At 57.2% G+C, this 17,825-nt stretch overlaps 1 long non-coding RNA gene and 1 pseudogene across 1 annotated transcript; both read left to right on the top strand.

Annotated features, from left to right (window-relative positions):
• LOC137450035 (hydrocephalus-inducing protein homolog) overlaps nucleotides 1–13,735 on the top strand; it is a 67,300-nt pseudogene extending 53,565 nt beyond the window's left edge.
• A 2,105-nt stretch (nucleotides 13,736–15,840) lies between these two features.
• On the top strand, nucleotides 15,841–16,377 carry LOC137450370 (uncharacterized). Its single transcript, XR_010989574.1, has 2 exons — nucleotides 15,841–16,095; nucleotides 16,171–16,377. It is a non-coding gene; the product is annotated as an uncharacterized lncRNA (long non-coding RNA).
• The last annotated feature ends 1,448 nt before the right edge of the window (nucleotides 16,378–17,825 follow it).

Genomic DNA, 17,825 nt, shown 5'->3' with positions numbered 1-17,825 from the left:
TTGTGGAGTCTCCTCCTCTGGCTATTAAGGCTTTGTTCCCTGGGGTTTAGAGGCTGCATTGCAGTGAGGCTGCTGCCTGCTAAGAGAGAGTTGGCTGTCATTGCCACCTGCTCTGGGACACCTCAGGACTCTTGTGGGTGTTTGTACATCACACTGCCTCCCAGGCTGGGTAAAGACAGCTGCTAGAGACAAGGACTCCTCTTGTTTAGCAGGAACACTGAGGAGAATGACTTTAGGGTTTGCTTCTTGCTGCCTCAGGTTTCAGATGCAGAGAATGTCCAGGGTGTTGTTCAGGTGGAGAACATTGAAGTTGTGGCTGAGGCCTACGAAGTTGCTCTGAACATCACCCTGCCTGAAGGTCAGTGGCTGGCCCCAGAGCAAAGGAGTTCAGCTGCATTGCACTGCTGGGGCAAGTGGGGGATGGGGTGGGGTGGGGTGGGATGGGATGGGATGGGATGTGATGGGATGGGGTGGGATGGGGTGGGGTGGGATGGGATGGGATGGGATGGGGTGGGATGGGGTGGGGTGGGATGGGATGGGATGTGATGGGATGGGATGGGATGGGGTGGGATGGGGTGGGGTGGGATGGGGTGGGATGGGGTGGGATGGGGTGGGACAGCAATGCAGGCCTGGCATGGATCCATGGCACAGGTCTCTTGCCAGCTGTGTGGAGTAAAGCACTGTCAGGTCACACAGTGCCTTGCCTCTCTCACACCTTGAAGTGTGCCCCTTTGAAACACCAGGGGTGGGAACAAGCAGCTGGCAGTTCCTGAAGGCTCAGTACAGCACATCAAGTGGTTGATCTGTGCTTGGAAGCAAGGAGGTAGAGGCTGAGCTCCTTGGCTGCTAAGCCCTACAGATCCTCTCTGAGTAAGAAGAGCAAAGGGCAGCAAAGCAGGCAGAGAAACCTTGCAAGGCTGGAGACTTGCTGAGCAGAGCTTTGTCCCAGCTGAGCTCTCCCAGTCTCTGTCTCCTGACTGGGTGCAGCCTGCAGCAGCTCCAGCATCCTCCCCATCCCTTCCCTCGCTCTGGGGGTGTCCTGCAGGTGCAGATGGCTGTGTGAACTTTGGAGTCCTGAAGGTCCTGGGGAGTGCCAAGCAAGTGCTGACCCTGAGGAACCAAGGGCAGTGCAAGCTTGCATACAGGTTGGTCCAGCTGCCTGCTCTGGGAGTGCCTGGGGCCAGCACCTGCCCAGGCCTGCAGTCTGCTCCTGTGGCTAGAAGCTGTTCCCATGCTGGCTGCCTCATGGTGTGTGTGACCACTGGGACTGTCCTGAGCTCCAGGCTCCATTTGCATGGAGAATCCAGCCCCAGCCCAGCAGTTCTGCACAGCTCAGCAGGCACCACAAGGAGAGCCCCTGGGCTCTGGGGTGCAGTAAGAAGAGTGTGGCCAGCAGGTCAGGGGACATTCTCCTCTGCCTGTCCTCTGCCCTAGGGAGACCACCTCTGGAGTCCTGGCTCCAGCTCTGGGCTCCTCAGTGCAAGAGGGAACCACTGGAGAGAGTCCAGCAGAAACTAGAAAGGTGCTGAGGGGCCTGGAGCAGCTCTGTGAGGAGCAAAGGCTGAGAGCCCTGGGGCTGCTGAGCCTAGAGAAGAGCAGCCCCAGAGGGGAGCTGAGCAATGCTCAGCAGGAGATAAAGGACCTGTGGCAGGCAAGAGGTTGGAGCCAGACTCCTGACAGTGGTGTCCAGGGACAGGCCAAGGGGCAGTGGGCACAAACTGGAACCCAGGAAGTTCCATCTGAGCAGGAGGAGAAACTTTGCTGTGAGGGTGCTGGAGGCCTGGAGCAGGCTGCCCAGAGAGGTTGTGGAGTCTCCTTCTCTGCAGAGATTCCAACCCCCCCTGGCCCTTGTGCTCCTGGGCAAGCTGCTGTGGGTGCCCTACTTTAGCAGGGGGGTTGCACCAGATGATCCCCAGAGGTCCTTTCCAAACCCTCCCATGCTGGGGGTCTGGGATTTTGTGCCCCTGAAGTTGAGGCCAGTCCCTGCTGAGCTCTGTTGCTGTCCTTCCAGGGCTAAGTCCTTTCTCTTCAGGAGACTCTTTAGAGGAGGAATGAAAACGCTGGGGGTGGAGGGGAGCTGCCAGCACTCAGCACTGCCTGGCTCTGCCAGGGCCTGGGGCTCCTAAGCACAGCAGAATTCTTTGGTTGGTTTTTACTGGTCCCATGCCAGGTCCTGGCTGTGCTGCTGGCCCCTGGGCTGTTCACTGCAGAGATCTTCTTCTCCTTCCCTCCCCAGGTTCAGGCTGCGCCCCACAGCCCCCGGAAGCCGTGACCTGGCCTCCCACCTCACTGTGCAGCCCCAGCAGGGCCTGCTGCCTGCCTCTGAGCATCCTGTCCGTGTCCAGCTGCTCTTCCACCCCCAGAGGGAGATCAGCATTGAGGACAAAGCCATCCTGCTGTGCCAGGTGAGCTGCCTGGGGCAGGCAGGGTGAGCACAGCTGGGCTGAGGGGGTCAGGAGGACATGGCTGTGCTGGAAAGCAAGCTTTAGCTGGGGAACCTTCTGTTATTTGCACACAGCAAAGGCTTTCAGAAGCCAGCTCTGGCCCTTCCAGTGCTGGAGGGGGCCAATCCAAAAGCTGGGGACAGACTTTGGATCAGGGCCTGCTGGGACAGGACAAGGGGTGATGGTTTGAAACTAAAAGAGGAAGATTCAGCCTGGATAGGAGGAAGAAATGTCTGACACTGAGGGTGGTGCCAGCCTGGCCCAGCTTGGCCAGGGAGGTGGTCATTGCCCCATCACTGGAAGCACTGCAGGTCAGGTTGTTTGGAGCTCTGAAGCACCTGCTCTGCCCTCAGGTGTTCCTGCTGACTGCAGGAAAATGGAAGCAATGACTCCTCCAAGCCAACCCATTCCATGATTCTAAGAGGGGCTGAAAATGCAGTTCTGGAGAAGGACTTCAGAGCAGGGGGATGAGCTGATGGGCACCTGGGCTGTGGCCACAGGCCAGAGCCAGAGGTTGGGCTCTGCTGGATTTACCAAGGCCTGCCCTGGTTGCAGGTGCTGGAGCCCAAGCTGAGGGCAGGAGGGGAGCCCATTGCCAGCATCCCAGTGAGGCTCTCAGCCAGAGCTGTCTTCAGCCAGTACAGCATCAGCCCTGCGGCGCTGCTCGACTGCGGGGCCATGGCCAGCGGCACCAGGAGGGCCTGCAGCTTCCTGCTGCAGAACAGAGGCCTCCTGCCCTTCCAGTTCCTCATCTGCAGAGCAGAGCAGGCTGCAGCTGAGCCCACAAAGAAAAGGTGAGAAGGCCTGCAGCAACCTTCCTGCTGGAGGAGGCCCCACAGCAGGGCTGGCGTGTGGCAGGCAGCCAGGACACACAAGCAGGCTGCACTGTGAGTCCTGGGGCCAGGTTTGGGCCCCTTACTCCAAGAGCATTGAGGTGCAGGAAGGTGGCCAGGGAAGGACAACAAAGCTGGGGAAGGGTCTGGAGCACATGGGCTGTGAGGAGCAGCTGAGGCACCTAGCATTGTTTAGCCTGGAGAAGAGGAGGCTGAGGGAAGCCCTTCTGGCTCTCTACAACTCCCTGAAGGGAGGCTGGAGCCAGGTGAGGTTAGTCTTTTCTCCCAAGGAACAACTGCTAGGACAAGAGGACACAGCCTCAAGTTGTGCCAGGGGAGGGTTAGGCTGCACATGAAGAACAATTTCTTCCCCTTGAGGCTTGTCAAGGCCTGGCCCAGACTGCCCAGGGCAGTGGTGGAGTGCCTGCTCCTGGAGGGGTTTCAGAGCTGTGGAGAGGTTGGTGCTGGTCTCCTCTCACAGGTAATTAGTGACAGGGAAAGAGGGAATAGCCTCAAGCTGTGACTGGGTAGGTTCAGACTGGGCATTAGGAAAAACTGTGTCCCAGCAAGAGTGGTCAGGAGAGGAATGTGCTGCCCAGGGAGGTGGTGGAGTCACCAAGCCTGGGTGTGTTTGAAGGTCGTTTAGATGTGGTGCTTGGTCTGTTCCAGCCCCAACACCTCTGTGACTCTGTGAGGTGTGGTGCTGAGGGCCATGGCTTAGTGGTGACCTGTAGTGCTGGGGTCAGTCTTGGCCTTGCTGACCCTAAAGGTCTCTCCCAACTAAACAAGTCCATGTTCTGTGAGCCCTGGGTTATTGTCTGCCTGTGCAGTTGGCTTGTGAGCAGGGAGGAGAGAGATGCCAGAGAATCCTCCTGCTCATCCTCATGCAGCTGCTGCTGGAGCCCATCTGCCCATCAGCTACAGCCACAGGTGGTGCAGGGGGCTGTGAAGAGCAGGAGGACTTTCTTCCCTGGGGAGGAAGGGTTGGCTGTGGAGAAGGGCAGGAGGAGCTCAGCCTGAGGGATGTTCTCTGCTCTCTCCTCTGGGTGCACATCAAAGGAAGTTCTCCGACTCCCACAAGCAGGGGAGCTCCAGTGGAAGGTCTGCTGCAGCCAAGCAGAGCAAGCCCTTGCTGCCAAAGGAAACCAAGCCCTCCGTGAAGGTGGGTGGCTCCTGCTCCCCAGGACAGGCTCCTCCACTGCTGTGCCCAGGCTGGGGGCTTGTGCCCACGGCATGGGACAGGGGCTGCATGGGGGAGACCCATCCTCTGCCAGCCATGAGCAGAGGAAGGAGCTGCTCAATGCTGTGCTCTTGCTCAGCCCTGGAGCTGTGGGGCCAAGGGGAAGGGATCTGTACCTGGGAGCTGCTGGCCAAAATAAGGCTGTGAGTGCCACAGCTGTGGAGTGTCCCTGCTGAACTCCCAGTCCAGGGACAGGAGATGACCTTGCCTTGCCTTCTGCCCAGTCTGCTCTCCTCTCTGATGGTTTCTCACAGTTCTCTCTGCTCTCCTGTTTCACATTGGAGGCTGAAGGACCCCAGCTCCCACCTTCACCCTTTACAGCCCAACTCCTTTCTCTAAGCCACTCAGGCTAGGCCTGCACATCTCCTTAGCTTGTTCCTCTCATCCTGGGTTGTGCTCTGGGCCGTGGTGTCATCCCTGCCTGCCCTGGGCCCAGCTGGAGGCCAAGGCCCAGGGTCCTCCTTGCTGGGATGCTCAGAGTGAGGCTGTTTGCCATCAGCCTCTGCTGGGACTCTTTCTGCAGGCTCGCCTCACCCTGGGCATGTTCACAGTGTCCCCTGCCTTTGGCTCCATCCTTCCTGGGGAGCAGCAGCTGGTGACAGTAGATTGTGCTGCGGAGCTGCCAGGGCCGTGCCAGGAGCAGCTGCTCATCGACATCAGCAACAGAGACCCCAGGGACAACCCTCTTGGCATCCCCTACACCCTGCTGGCCGAGTCCTGCCTTCCAGGTGAGTGCTGCCCACGGGTTCCTGTGGCCAGGCTGCTGCTGCTCGGCACCCAGCCTCAGTCCTGGGACAGAGCAGACAGCCTGAGCCTGATGTTGCATCTCTCTGCCAATCCTCAGAGGTTCTTGCCAAGCCCACCAGTGGGAGAGGCTGGGAGGGATGCATGGAAGGATCAAAAGAAACCCTTTCAGACTGAGGGTGCCTGAGCTCCATCCTCACAGGCAGCTCCCCCACCCAAGGCTGGGGTTTGCAGCTCCCTGGGCAGAAAGAGCTTCTCAGAGGCCAGCAGGGGCAGGGCAGGTCAGCAGGAAGGATTCTCCATCCTCAGCCCTCCCTCTGCTCTGCTCACAGCATTCGTGGCTGATGACCTTGAGGCCATCTTTGAGGGGCATCAGATCTGCAGCAGCAGCAACCTCTGCCAGGTCCTCCAGACAGTGCAGGAGCAGCAGGGGGTGTTCCTCACAGATGAGAACAAGTTCATCTTCACCAACGTCCTGGTTGGGCACCAGGCCACGGCACGCTTCAAGATCTGCAATGTGAACAGAATCCCCTGCCATGTGCTCCTCTCCATCAAACCCAGCCCCAGCAAGGTAAGAACAGGAGGCCTTGGGGAGTCTCTGAAGGCTGTGTGGTATCTGCCTTGTTCTCCAGCTTCCTTGCTTCCTTTTGCCCAGCCTAGTGCAGCTCAGGGCAGGTGAGAGCTGGGCTGCATTCAGTGTGTCTCAGGCAAGGTTTTAGCTCCAGGCCACTGGGGCTTTGGAGTGAGACCTGAGCCCTTCTGAACATCTCTTGGAAGCACAGGCAGAGGAGGAGCTTTTCCTCAGCTTTGAGCCAGGGCTCCAAGCAGACCCTTTTGGGGTGGGCTTGGTCTCCTCTCAAAAGGAATAAGTGCTAGGACAAGAGGACATGGCCTCAGGTTGTGCCAGGGGAGGGTTAGGTTGGACATGAGGAGCAATTTCTTTCCCTTGAGGGTTGTCAAGGCCTGGCCCAGGCTGCCCAGGGCAGAGGTGGAGCCCCATCTCTAGAGGGATTTCAGAGCTGTGGTGCTGAGGGCCATGGTTTGGTGGTGACCTGGCAGTGCTGGGCTTAGAGTTGGACTTGATGATCCTAAAGGTCTCTTCCAACCAAAGCCATTCTCTGCTTTCCTTAGGCTCCCTGCTCTTTGCCCCTTCTCTTTAAAGGCCAGGGGCAGGTTCTTTGCAGGGTTCTCCATGCAGTCCCCACTTCCCATGTGTGCTGGAGGTCTGAGCAGCGCTGAAAGCAAGCTTTGCACTCCTGGGCTTGATGGCAGCCCCCTGGGGCAGCACTGCTTTGGATTCCCCCCCGAGACAGATGGAGCCTGTCTAGGGAAGCCAGAAGGGGGCCACACTGTCTGGGGCTGTTCCTCATGATCCTTGTATGGGTGAGACAGCAGCACATGGAGAAAAGTTTCCTCCTAACAGCCTTCTCTGGGCTTCCCCAAGCTGAAGAGCCACTCTGGCCAGGTGTTTGAGGTGGATCCTGTCCGGCTGTCCGTGCCCAGCTGCTCCCAGGCCTTTGCCACGGTCACCTTCACTCCACGGAAGGTGAAGAGCTACCATTGCACTTTTGAGGCCTCCCTCGATGTCCACACAAGGTAACTCACCTCAGGAGAGCTTGGGAGGGGACCTTCCTGAGAGCTTCTAGCTCTTTGAGTAGCCTGGGGTAGAGTACTCAGCGTTACAGCATCCCAGCAGGGAGGGGCTTGGAAGGGAGCTCTAGGGATCATCCAGCCCCACCCCCTGCCTGAGCAGGGCACCCACAGCAGCTTGCCCAGGATCCCGATGGCCAGGGGACTGTGGAATCTCTGCAGAGAAGACTCCCCAAGCTCTCTGGGCAGCCTGCTCCAGGGCTCCAGCACCCTCACCTCCAGGATCCCCTCTGGGGCTGCCCTTCTCCAGGCTCAGCAGCCCCAGGGCTCTCAGCCTCTCCTGCTGACAGAGATGCTGCAGAGAACTCAGAAGCTGTAGCTGCGAGATCCAGCAGAGCCGGGGAGTCAGTGCCCTGCTGTAGCCTGCAGCAGTGCCTGTGAGGGCAGTGGGACACTGACACTGGCCCAGGGTGCCCAGAGAGGTGGGGAATGCCCCATGCTTGGAACCATGCCAGGTCAAGTTGGCTGGGGCTCTGAGCAAACTGCTGGAGTTGCCAAGGGCCCTGCTGCCTGCAGGGGGCTTGGACTGGATGAGCTTCCAAGGTCCCTTCCAAGCCAAAGCATTCCAGGATTCTCTGATGCCAAGGAGCCAACAGGGAGTGGATGAATCAGGAAGCAATGGAGCTGTGTGCAGCTTCAGCTGAGCTGGAGAATGCCAAGGACAGAGGATTGTTTCCATGCCCTGAGCCAGCTGCCCTTGTTGCCTCCTTGTTCCTGTGCTCAGGAGGTGATCTGGTGGATCTCCTGGGGTGCATGAAGATCTTTGATACTAAAGGAGCCATTGGATCCCCTCTAAAAGACCCCAGCTCTTCTGCCCTAGACCCTGTGTGTGTCCTGGGCCTGCCTTGCCCTTGCCCAGCCCTTTAGTAGCTGAGCTGGGACTGGATCCATCAGTCTGCTGCCCTAAGGAGCAATTCCTGCTCTGAGCCTCTGTGGAGATCACCTTCCCTGCTGGGGTCACTGATTTGCCCCTTCTGCCTTGGACACCTTTTCCATGCTCTGCTCATGCTCCTTGCTTCTGTCTCACCTCAGCACAGCCAGGGAACCTGCCCCATGGCCTCTGTCACCTCCTCATGTCTCTGCTGCCCTGCAGGGCTCCTCTGAGTGAAATGGTTTGAACTGGTGCTCTGGGAGGCTCTGGCTCTGCAGAGCAGATTCCTCTTGGATGGGACTGGGAGGAGAGGGGCAAGGGGGAGCTGTGTCCTGGGGGCCAGGAGCCCCAGGCAGGGGAAATGCAGCAGGTGGCCCTGGCTCCACTGCTTGCCAAGTGAGCAGTGGCTCTGCTGCCCCTCTCCTGCAGCCCTGCAGCAGTGAGAGCACAGAGCCTGAGCTTTGAGATCAGCGGCGAGGGGAAGCTGCCGGAGGTGAGGGTCCTGCGCCCGGCGCTGAAGGACAGGAGAGGGAACCCCCTGCTGCTCTTCAGGAGGCTCCTGCTGGGGGCCTGGGAGAAGCTGCCCCTGGTCCTGCAGAACTCTGGCCCTGTCCCTGCCCAGGTGAGCAGCTGCTGAGGGAGCTCTGCTCTGGGAACAAAGCTGCTGCTGGGCAGGAGAGGGCCCAGCGCAGCCGGTGAGGGTGGGCAGGGGCCCCACTGCTCTGCAGGTGCCCTTGGAGCCCAAAGGAAAGCCTTGGCTTGTGCTCAGAGCCCCTCTGTGGCAGGAGGACGACCTCCTGAGCTTCTGCTGTGGCAAAGCAGTGGGCAGAGGCTCGTGCCTCAGCAGCCCTTCACTTTTGCCTCCACCTCCTTTGCAAGCTCTGCTGCTGTCCTTGCCAGCCTTGAGCCAGCCCTGGGCTTTGTGTTTTCCCTGCCTCAGGGAACAGCCTGGGAAGGGGCCTCAGAAAGTCTGTTGGAAGCCCCTGGCTGACTTCTGCTTGCCAGGAAGGGAGTTCCTCTGGGAAAGGGGATTTTGGGACCTTCTCAGGGAAACACAACTCAGAGAGTCAGGCTGGAGCCTTCCTGTCCTGCCTGCTTCTGTTTCCATCCCCTCCCAGTGTCTCTGGATGCCTGGCTTTGGGCTGGTTTCGCTCCAGCCTTGTGCTCAGAGCTGTGTTGGAAGGGGGGCAGCGTGCTGGGCTGCCCGTGGTGGAACAGCAGCAGTGTGGGCTCAGGCCCTGGGCCATGCTGTGCCCACCCCAGTCTGGTCCTGCTCTTTTCCCAGGTGCTGCTGGACCTGCTGGATGAAGAGGGAGTTTTCTTCTTGAAAGCCAGGCCCAGCACCAAATGCCTCTACCAAGCTGTGGGCATGAAGGACTCTGCTGGGGAAGGTGAATTCATCCCCCATGAAATGTGGTCACTCCCAGAGGGAAAACTTGTGTCCTGCTGCTGGCTTGGCCAAGCAGCAAGCAGCTGTTGGCCAGAGCTTGTGTCCTGGGGCTCTCTGGGGCTTTTGCACATGGACTCTTTGCAGGGTTGATTTCTACCTGGCAAGCTCTAGGAAGCTTTTCCATTCTTATGGAGGTGGTGGGTTGAGTCCTGGGGGGGGTAACACCACTTCAGTGGAGCATCTGAGGTCTGTGCTGCATATGGGGAGTCCCCAGCCTGAAGGGAGGCTGCCCCTGAGCTCACAGCCAGCCAGCAAAAGCCCAAAGCACTCTGACTCAGCTCTGCTTAAGGCAGGAGCTATCTGGCTGCAGTTTGAGCCAGGGCTGAGCACTGAGCTGAGCTTAAGACAACTAACAGGGATGGCCCTGGTAGTGTCACAGCTTTGTGACCATGGGAGGAGGGTCTGGAAGCACTGGTGAGCCAGGCTGTGCTTAGAGACAGCTGTTTTTCAAGCTCCTGTTCCTTTTCTGGAGCATGGAAATGTTTGCAGTGCCTCACCTGTCCCTGGTGTCCATCTCTGTGCAGAGAGGAAGCCCCACACTGCTTCCCTGCTCCTGCAGCGTGGGCAGACAGCAGAGTTTGAGGTGGTTTTCAAGCCCACCCTGGCCCAACGCCTGGAAGGGAAGCTCCACCTGTCCGTGCTGGACAACCCCTCTGAGACCACCAGCAGGCTGCTGGGGGAAGGCTATGAAGATGACTTCACCCTGGACAACATGCAGGGACTAGTGGCAGACAGGGAGGAGCAGAAGCTCCCTGAGAGCAGCCTGGAGGAGGACAGCCTGGAGGGTAAGAGGAGAGGCTGCCAGGGTGCAGCAAGGAACCTCCAGGGCTGGGCACACCTTGTGGCAGCACAGGGCTGGCCCAGATTTAGCAGCCAGCTGCTGTCACCTTTTGTAGCCTGCAGAGCAGCCTTGCTTGGGAGCCCCAGGGCAGGTGCCCTGTCAAGGGAGAAGTTTGCAGGCCAGCAGGGAGGGCTCAAAGGAAGCAGCTTTTGATTGAGGAGCTCTAAAAGGAGGTCTGCCAGCCCATGGGGTGCTGTGAAGAGCACATCTGATCATTTGTGTCCTCTCTGGGTGGACTGCTTGGTGTCTAAGGAATTGGTTGGATAGTCACAGCCAGAGGATAGTGATCAACAGCTCAATGTCCAGATGGAGACTGGTGTCCCTCAGGGGTCCATGCTGGGCCCAGAGCAGCCCTGCAGAGAAGGACTTGGGGGCGCTGGAGGGTGCAGATCTGGAGGTGAGCTGGCGCTGTGATCTCAGCCCAGGCCCAGACATGTCCTGGGCTGCATGTCCCAGGGGAAGGAAGGCTTGGAGAAGGTAGAGCTGGAGTCCTGTGTGTCTGTGGGGGGCAGAGGGCTCTCCCCTCATGCTGAGAGCTCTCTCTCTCATTGCCAACAGCTGACCCAGGGGATCACATCCAGTTTGGGTTCTGTCCCGTTGGCACCCCCTGCACCGTGACCTTCACCATCGCCAACCGCAGCAGGGGGCAGGCCCTGCGCTTCCAGTGGCTGCCTGAGCCTCCCTTCCACTTCTGCCCCCAGGTGAGCTTGGTTGCCTCTGCTTTTCCCTGCTGCTCAGACCCTGCCTGGCAGCTTTCTGGGAGCCACCATGGAGCAGTGAGAACCCCTTTCAGTGCCACCTAGGAGATGCCATCCCTGGCTTTGCTGGGGCCAGAAGAGCTCCGTGTTGTGGGACATGGCATCTTTTGGTGGTGTTCTTCTCCATCAAAACCCAGATAAATCCTCAGTAAGATGCAGTTTGACACAATCCCAGCATGGTGGGAGTTGGAAGGGACCTCTGGGAGTCATCTAATGCAACCCCCCTGCCAAAGCAGGGCACCCACAGCAGCTTGCCCAGGATCACAATGGCCGGGGGGGTGTGTTTGAATCTCTGCAGAGAAGGAGACTCCACAACCTCTTTGGGCAGCCTGCTCCAGGGCTCCAGCACCCTCACTGCAAGGAATTTTCTCCTCTGGCTCAGATGGAACCTCCTTGGTTCCAGTTTGTGCCCCTTGCCCTGTCCCTGGGCACCACTGAGAGGAGTCTGGCCCCATCCTCTTGTGCCCCAGCTTCTAGCTCTTGATAAGCTTTGAGAGATTGTCTCTCAGGCTGCTCTTCCCCAGGCTCTCAGCCTCTCCTCACAGAGGTGTTGCTGGCACAGCTGCTCCCCACGCCCACAGCCTGTGATCCCTTGCCAGTGATCCCAGGTTGGTCTTGGCTCTCTGCTTCTCCCTAGGTGGGACACCTCCATGCTGGCTGTGTGAAGGACATCACAGTGACTTTGCAATCAGAAGTTGAGGTCACCTTTAAAAAGCACCCAGTGAAGTGTCAGGTGTCCAGGATCTCCTTCCAGCTGCCACCAGAGGAGGTCCCTGACTGGGATGACAGCCTGCATGCCATCAAGTGGGTGGATACCACAAGGGCCCCAGGTGCCACCTGGCCTGTCAAGAAGAAGGTGAGAAGCACAGCAGCAAAAGCTCCCTGAGCTGCCACAGGAAGGTCTGCTGATGGCAGCAGATCTCCATCTCTGCTGGCTGAGCTGCTCCTCCTGACAGTGAATCCATCCCTGAATGGGAACCAGCAGGATGTGTTAGAGGAAAGGATGCTGCTGAGGGATCTGAGGGCTCAGACAAGATGGGGAAGTCTCTTGGACAAGAGAGGCCAACCCTAAACCAAGAGCTGAAGTGTTGCAGTCTGTGTTGGATGGGAGCTCACAGTTTTGAACCCACTTGCACAGCATGGTGGGGGTTGGAAGGGACCTCTGGAGGTCATCCAGTCTCAACGCCCTGCTAAAGCAGGGACACCCCCAGCAGCTTGCCCAGGGTCACAATAACCAGGGGGGGTTGAGATCTCTGCAGAGAAGGAGACTCCACAGCCTCTCTGGGCAGCCTGCTCCAGGCCTCCAGCACCCTCACAGCAAAGAATCTTCTCCTCCTGGTCAGATGGAACCTCCTGGGCTCCAGTTTGTGCCCCTTGCTTCTTGTCCTGTCACTGGGCATGACTGAGAAAAGAGTCTGGCCTCATCCTCTTGCCCCCCAACCTCCTGCCCCCCACTTTAGCTGTTGGTCAGCACTGAGCAGATCTCCATTCCCTGGAGTTCAGATCTGGTTTAGATTCAGTGCCTTTGAACTCCCAAGGAGTTGAATCCCCTGCTTCTTGTTTTGGCTGCAGAGCAGCAGTAGCAGCACTCTGCTGTGTGTGCTGCGGAGCCCCCCAGCACCCTGGGGCTGAGCTTTGAGCGTTGTCTGCACTGAGCAAGGCAGCAAAGCTGGCCAAGGGTCTGGAGAGCAGGGCTGATGGTTGGACTCGACAATCATCCAGGTCTTTTCCAACTCCAACACCCTCTGCTGTTGGCTGTGGGGATCTCAGCAGCAGCTTCTGCTTTGACTTTCCTTGCCCAACACACTTCTCTTGGGTGATGGCTCTGCCCCAGCTGCTGAACCACTGCAAGACCTGGAACCCAAATCGTTTTGCCTAGCAGAGGCAGAGCAGTCAGAGACTTTCCAAATGAGTTCACTCCCAGCCCCGAATGCCCCTTCCCAGCCCCCAGCAGTGTGGTGGCTGCCCCACACCAGACATCTCTCCGGAAAGTCCTTTGTCCTAAAAAGAGTTTCTGGAGCTGTTCATTCTTGGGGTTCTCCACCCACAGCCTCCAGGAGGGAAACTGGAGGCTGCTAGGTTTATAGGGGCCAGGAAAATCAAGGTCAGGCACTGGTACCCAGTGGCAGTTCCCACGTGTGTGCTTGCAGTGCTGGCGCTGCTGGCTTTGGTCAGCAGGTGACACACAGCCTACAGCAGAAGGGTCTCCTGCTGCCGTCTTCATGGGATGAGCCATGGGAATGTCCTTCCTAGCCCCTCTGTGTGGCTGCTGTTGGAGGCTCCCTGATCAGCCTGGCACTCAGGGCCCTGCTCAGTGACTCTTCTCTTCTCTTTGCAGGTGCTGGAGCCAGAGGCAGAACCAGCTCACACTGTCTTGGAGAGCAGCAGCCGTGAGGTGCACATTTTCCTCAGCGCTGTTGTCACTGGCTCAGAGTGTGATGAAGAGGTTATTAATTAATATGAAACACAGAAATATTAATTGTATTAATTATTAAAATAATTAATAACCACTATTTGATGTACATATTCTAGTGCACAGCTGTGCAATACATCCCAGAAGTGGTTTAGTATTTATCATTTGGACTCCATTGGAATATTTACAGAGTTAATTTCTATGAATCTAAAGAAGGGTGCAATTCCACTGCTTGTCCACCAGATGGCGGGTTGATGGGACATTGGCAGCTGCCTAACTCTAGAGAGAGACATTACAATGCATCAGAGGTGACTTTGCTAGACGCGGGTGCTTTGAACCAAATGTTAATGAGTAAGTGGAAAGCACGGGGGAAGATTCACTGTGTCCTTTGTTGTAGCAGTCTGCTGTCACCGGGCTGGCTCCTGACTGGTCCAGATGGTGACAGTGGGGGGCAGCCTTCTCCCTCCCACGGCAGCAGAGAAGAGATGGAATGGAGGCTAGCTGGCAGGCAGGATCCCTTGGCAGGACTGTGGCGGCTCCCTTGAGATGGCAGGGAGAGGTCCTGTGGGATCGGCCTGGCAGGGCCGGCAGGGCTGGTCCCAGGATGGGGTCGGCCCTGTGGCAACGACCTTCGGGGCTGGCGTGGACAGCCCTGGGGAGGAAGTGCGGCTGCATGAAGCAGCGACTTCCCCTTTGCTTGGCTCGAAGGTGTGGACGGGACCCTATCGGAGTGGTCCCAGCTTTGGAGCACAGGGCATGGACTCCTCTTCTCTCCCACAACAGTGGCATCATGCAGGCATGCGATGAAGCACTGGTCCTGCTTGCTGAGCTGACACCCAGGGTTGTGCAGCTTGTTAGTCTGCTGCTTAAGGCTGAGGCAGATGTTTGGACTGCTGGACTCGGCTAGTCTCTTCCCTGGCAACTGGGCAGATCTTACCCTCAGGGGTCCAGTCCTCTTGAAGACATGGCAGGGTCTTCCGGCCTGTGAGACTGGTAATACAAGGCTGTAGCTTCTCAGGCGCTCAGCGTATGTCACTCCTCTGGAGATACTCTCAGGGCCAAGGCTCAACAGGCCTGCCTGGATGCAGGCTTAAGAGCAAGGCTATGGCATGAGGTTAGGCTGGAGCAAGGAGAGAGAGCAAAGTGAAAGAGGGCAACGTATTTACAAGTTGGGGTAATACTTAGAGGTTTCTTGCGGCTAGACTTGGCCAATGGGCATGCCGTAAACAATCGGCTGCAGCCTACAGGAAGCATGAAGCTAGAATGATGCCATACTTGGTATTAGCACCAGCATCCCCTGCCATGGGTGTGTGCGGTGGGCTGTGCTGCCTCGGCCTTTGTTCCCCTCATGAAAGGAGAGGGAACTTGTCCGCACGCTGGGACAGGTTTCAGTATCTGGGCACAATTCTGGGCATAATGTGCCTTCACCACACTGAGCTCCACCCCTTCTAAACAATTCCAGTGGCTGCTAATACTATCCATCTCATCTAAAACAACAGCTACAATGAGTAAATAAAGTTCACAGTCCATTCTGGATACTTTCCGATGGAGATGATTCAGGAGTCCAGAAACCAGGCACCAAGAAAACAGAAAACAGTTTGTCTCTCTGCATTGCAGCAAAGAAAAGGAGCAGGGACTCTCAGGTGACTCAGGGCTCTCAGGGCTCTTAGGGTTCGTGCTCCGTAGATGCCTCATGGATTACTCCTTTGGGCACAAGGTTGTATCTGTACAGCACTCTGAATTGAAACTCTCTCAGCTAAAGTTGGATTTCTTTGGGGAATGCACTGAATTTCTCCATTCTCTTGCATTACCCAATAAGTGTGACCAGGACCTTCAGCAGAAACCAGCCCTTAGACAGGTTTGGCCTCTCCTGAAGGAGAAAATATCCAAAGAGTTTTGCCTAACAGATCCTTTTCTCTAACAACAGGAACTCTATCACCTTCTACCTTTCGGGACAAACCTGAGTGTGCAGGTCCAGCTCCATTCACTGAGCCTCTGCTATTTACCAGCCAGGTTGCTGCTGCTAGATGTTTCTCCCAGAGTGGTCTTCAGCAAACTATTGTAGTGCTCAATCTTCCCTGCAGCTGGTGCAGAGTAGGGGATGTGGAATATCCACTCCCTGCCTGCTCTGTGGCCCAGTTCTTCACAAGATTGTTTTTGAAGTGAGTTCTGTTGTCTGACTCAATCCTCTCTGGAGTTCCATGTCTCCACAGGATTTGTCTCTCCAGACCAAGAATGGTGTTAGGTGCAGTAGCAGGAGGTACGGGATGAGTTTCCAACCATGCAGTGTTTGGCTCTACCATAGTAAGAGGGGATTGGATGTGGCACTTGGTGCCATGGTCTAGTCATGGGGTCTGTGGTGACAGGCTGGACTGGATGATCCTTGAGGTCTCTTCCAACCTTGGTGATCCTGTGACACTGTGAAGCAATATTCAGGCCGGAGATTGTGAGCCTGGGAGGAAGGTCTGGAAGCATTGCTGAGGCAGGCTGTGCCTAGAGGCAGCTGGGTTTGAAGCTGGGCTTCCTCTTGTGCAGCATGGAAATGTTTGCAGTGCCTTACCTGTCCCTGCTGTCCATCTCTGTGCAGAGAGGAAGCTCCACACTGCTTCCCTGCTCCTGCAGTGTGGGCAGGCAGCAGAATTGGAGGTGCTCTTCAAAGCCAGCCTGCCCCAACGCCTGGAAGGGAAGCTCCAGCTGGCAGTGCTGGACAACCCTGCTGGGGCCAGCACCATCAGGCTGCTGGGGGCAGGCTGCCAGGAGGACTTCAGCCTGGACAACATCCAAGGGCTGGTGGCAGACAGGGAGGAGGAGAACCTCCCTGAGAGCAGCCTGGAGGAGGACAGCCTGGAGGGTAAGAGGAGAGGCTGCCAGGCCAGAGCCACACTGTGCTGGAGGGCAGCAGCCGCGAGGTGCAGCTTCTCCTCAGCGCTGTTGTCACCAGCTCTGAGCTCCAGCTGCCCGCAGATGACCTGGAGAAGTCTCCCTCTGAATTGGATCAAGTCAGAAGATAAGGCTCCTAAGGCTTGATAAGCAGGATGATCAATTAATAGAAGAAATCAATTTCTTTTATTCATCATAACTTTCCTGCCCCAAAGATCAATAAACTTCTTTCCCCTTTGTTTGGGCTCGGGGATCCGGTGGGGAATCCCTTCCCCAACACCTCGGTAACGCTAACGATGTGAACACTTTAGAGAGAGGAAGGATTCCCTCTAGAGTGACTGCCCTCCTGACAGCAAACTCAAACTGCTGGAGCAAAGGCAGAGGGGGAGAAGGAAATTCATGTCCAGTCTGCTTCATGGAGTCAATAATCAGAATCACTGACGAATGGCAATAGAAGGCAAGCAAACAGCGCTGGGTGCGCGGGGAGTCTGTGCTCTACCAACAGGCACACCATACAGAACTTTGCTTCCCTTTATGTACTCCATCCTCTGATACATGTTCATAACAGTCCAACAGGATGGCATTCAACAAGTCCAAGTGCCAGGGGCTGCACTTTGGCCACGGCAGCCCCAGGCAGAGCTACAGGCTGGGCTCAGAGTGGCTGAGAGCAGCCAGGCAGAGAGGGACCTGGGGGTGCTGATTGACAGCTGCCTGAACATGAGCCAGCAGTGTGCCCAGGTGGCCAGGAAGGCCAAGGGCATCCTGGCCTGCATTAGGAATAGTGTGGCCAGCAGGAGCAGGGAGGCCCCTGTGCTCTGCATTGCTTAGGCCACACCTTGAGTCCTGTGTCCAGTTCTGGGCCCCTCAGTTTAAGAAGGACATTGAGAGACTTGAAGGTGTCCAGAGAAGGGCAACAAGGCTGGGGAGAGGCCTTGAGCACAGCCCTGTGAGGAGAGGCTGAGGGAGCTGGGGTTGTTTAGCCTGGAGAAGAGGAGGCTCAGGGGTGACCTCATTGCCCTCTACAACTACCTGAAAGGAGGTTGTAGCCAGGAAGGGGTTGGCCTCTTCTCCCAGGCACCCAGCCCCAGAACAAGGGGACACAGTCTCAAGCTGTGCCAGGGGAGGTTTAGGCTGGAGGTGAGGAGAAAGTTCTTCACTGAGAGAGTCATTGGTCATTGGGATGTGCTGCCTGGGGAGGTGGTGGAGTCCCCACCCCTGGAGGTGTCCAGGCACTTGGTGCCATGGTCTAGTCATGGGGTCTGTGGTGACAGGCTGGACTGGATGATCCTTGAGGTCTCTTCCAACCTTGGTGATCCTGTGACACTGTGAAGCAATATTCAGGCCGGAGATTGTGAGTCAGGCCCAGACCTGGGGTTGGGAGCAGCGGGCAGGAAAGTTTATCACCCAGAACTCTGTGCTGGGTATAATGCTGTAAAGCCAAGGAACAGTACAAATAGGACCCAAGCACGGTGCCTGACACTGACAGTGAAACTGGAGTACAGGTGGGGGATGCTGGTGCAGGGGGATGGGCGAGTGGCACACACCTGGCTGGCTGAAGAGGAGCCAGAGGCAAAGGCAAACAGGGGCTGGGTGACTGAAGAACCTCTCTGTTGAACTGCTGCTGTGAAACACAACTGAGCCCTGGCAGAGAAGCGATTGGAAACTTAGCCCATCCCCTGCTGGGCATCAGCACAGCGCTGA

The sequence above is a fragment of the Melanerpes formicivorus genome, unplaced genomic scaffold (assembly GCF_026170545.1).
Source record: "Melanerpes formicivorus ecotype bairdi unplaced genomic scaffold, bMelFor1.0.p_v2 SCAF_34, whole genome shotgun sequence".
NCBI classification, from domain to species: Eukaryota; Metazoa; Chordata; class Aves; order Piciformes; family Picidae; genus Melanerpes; species Melanerpes formicivorus.
This window is presented reverse-complemented; position numbering and strand designations above follow the sequence as displayed.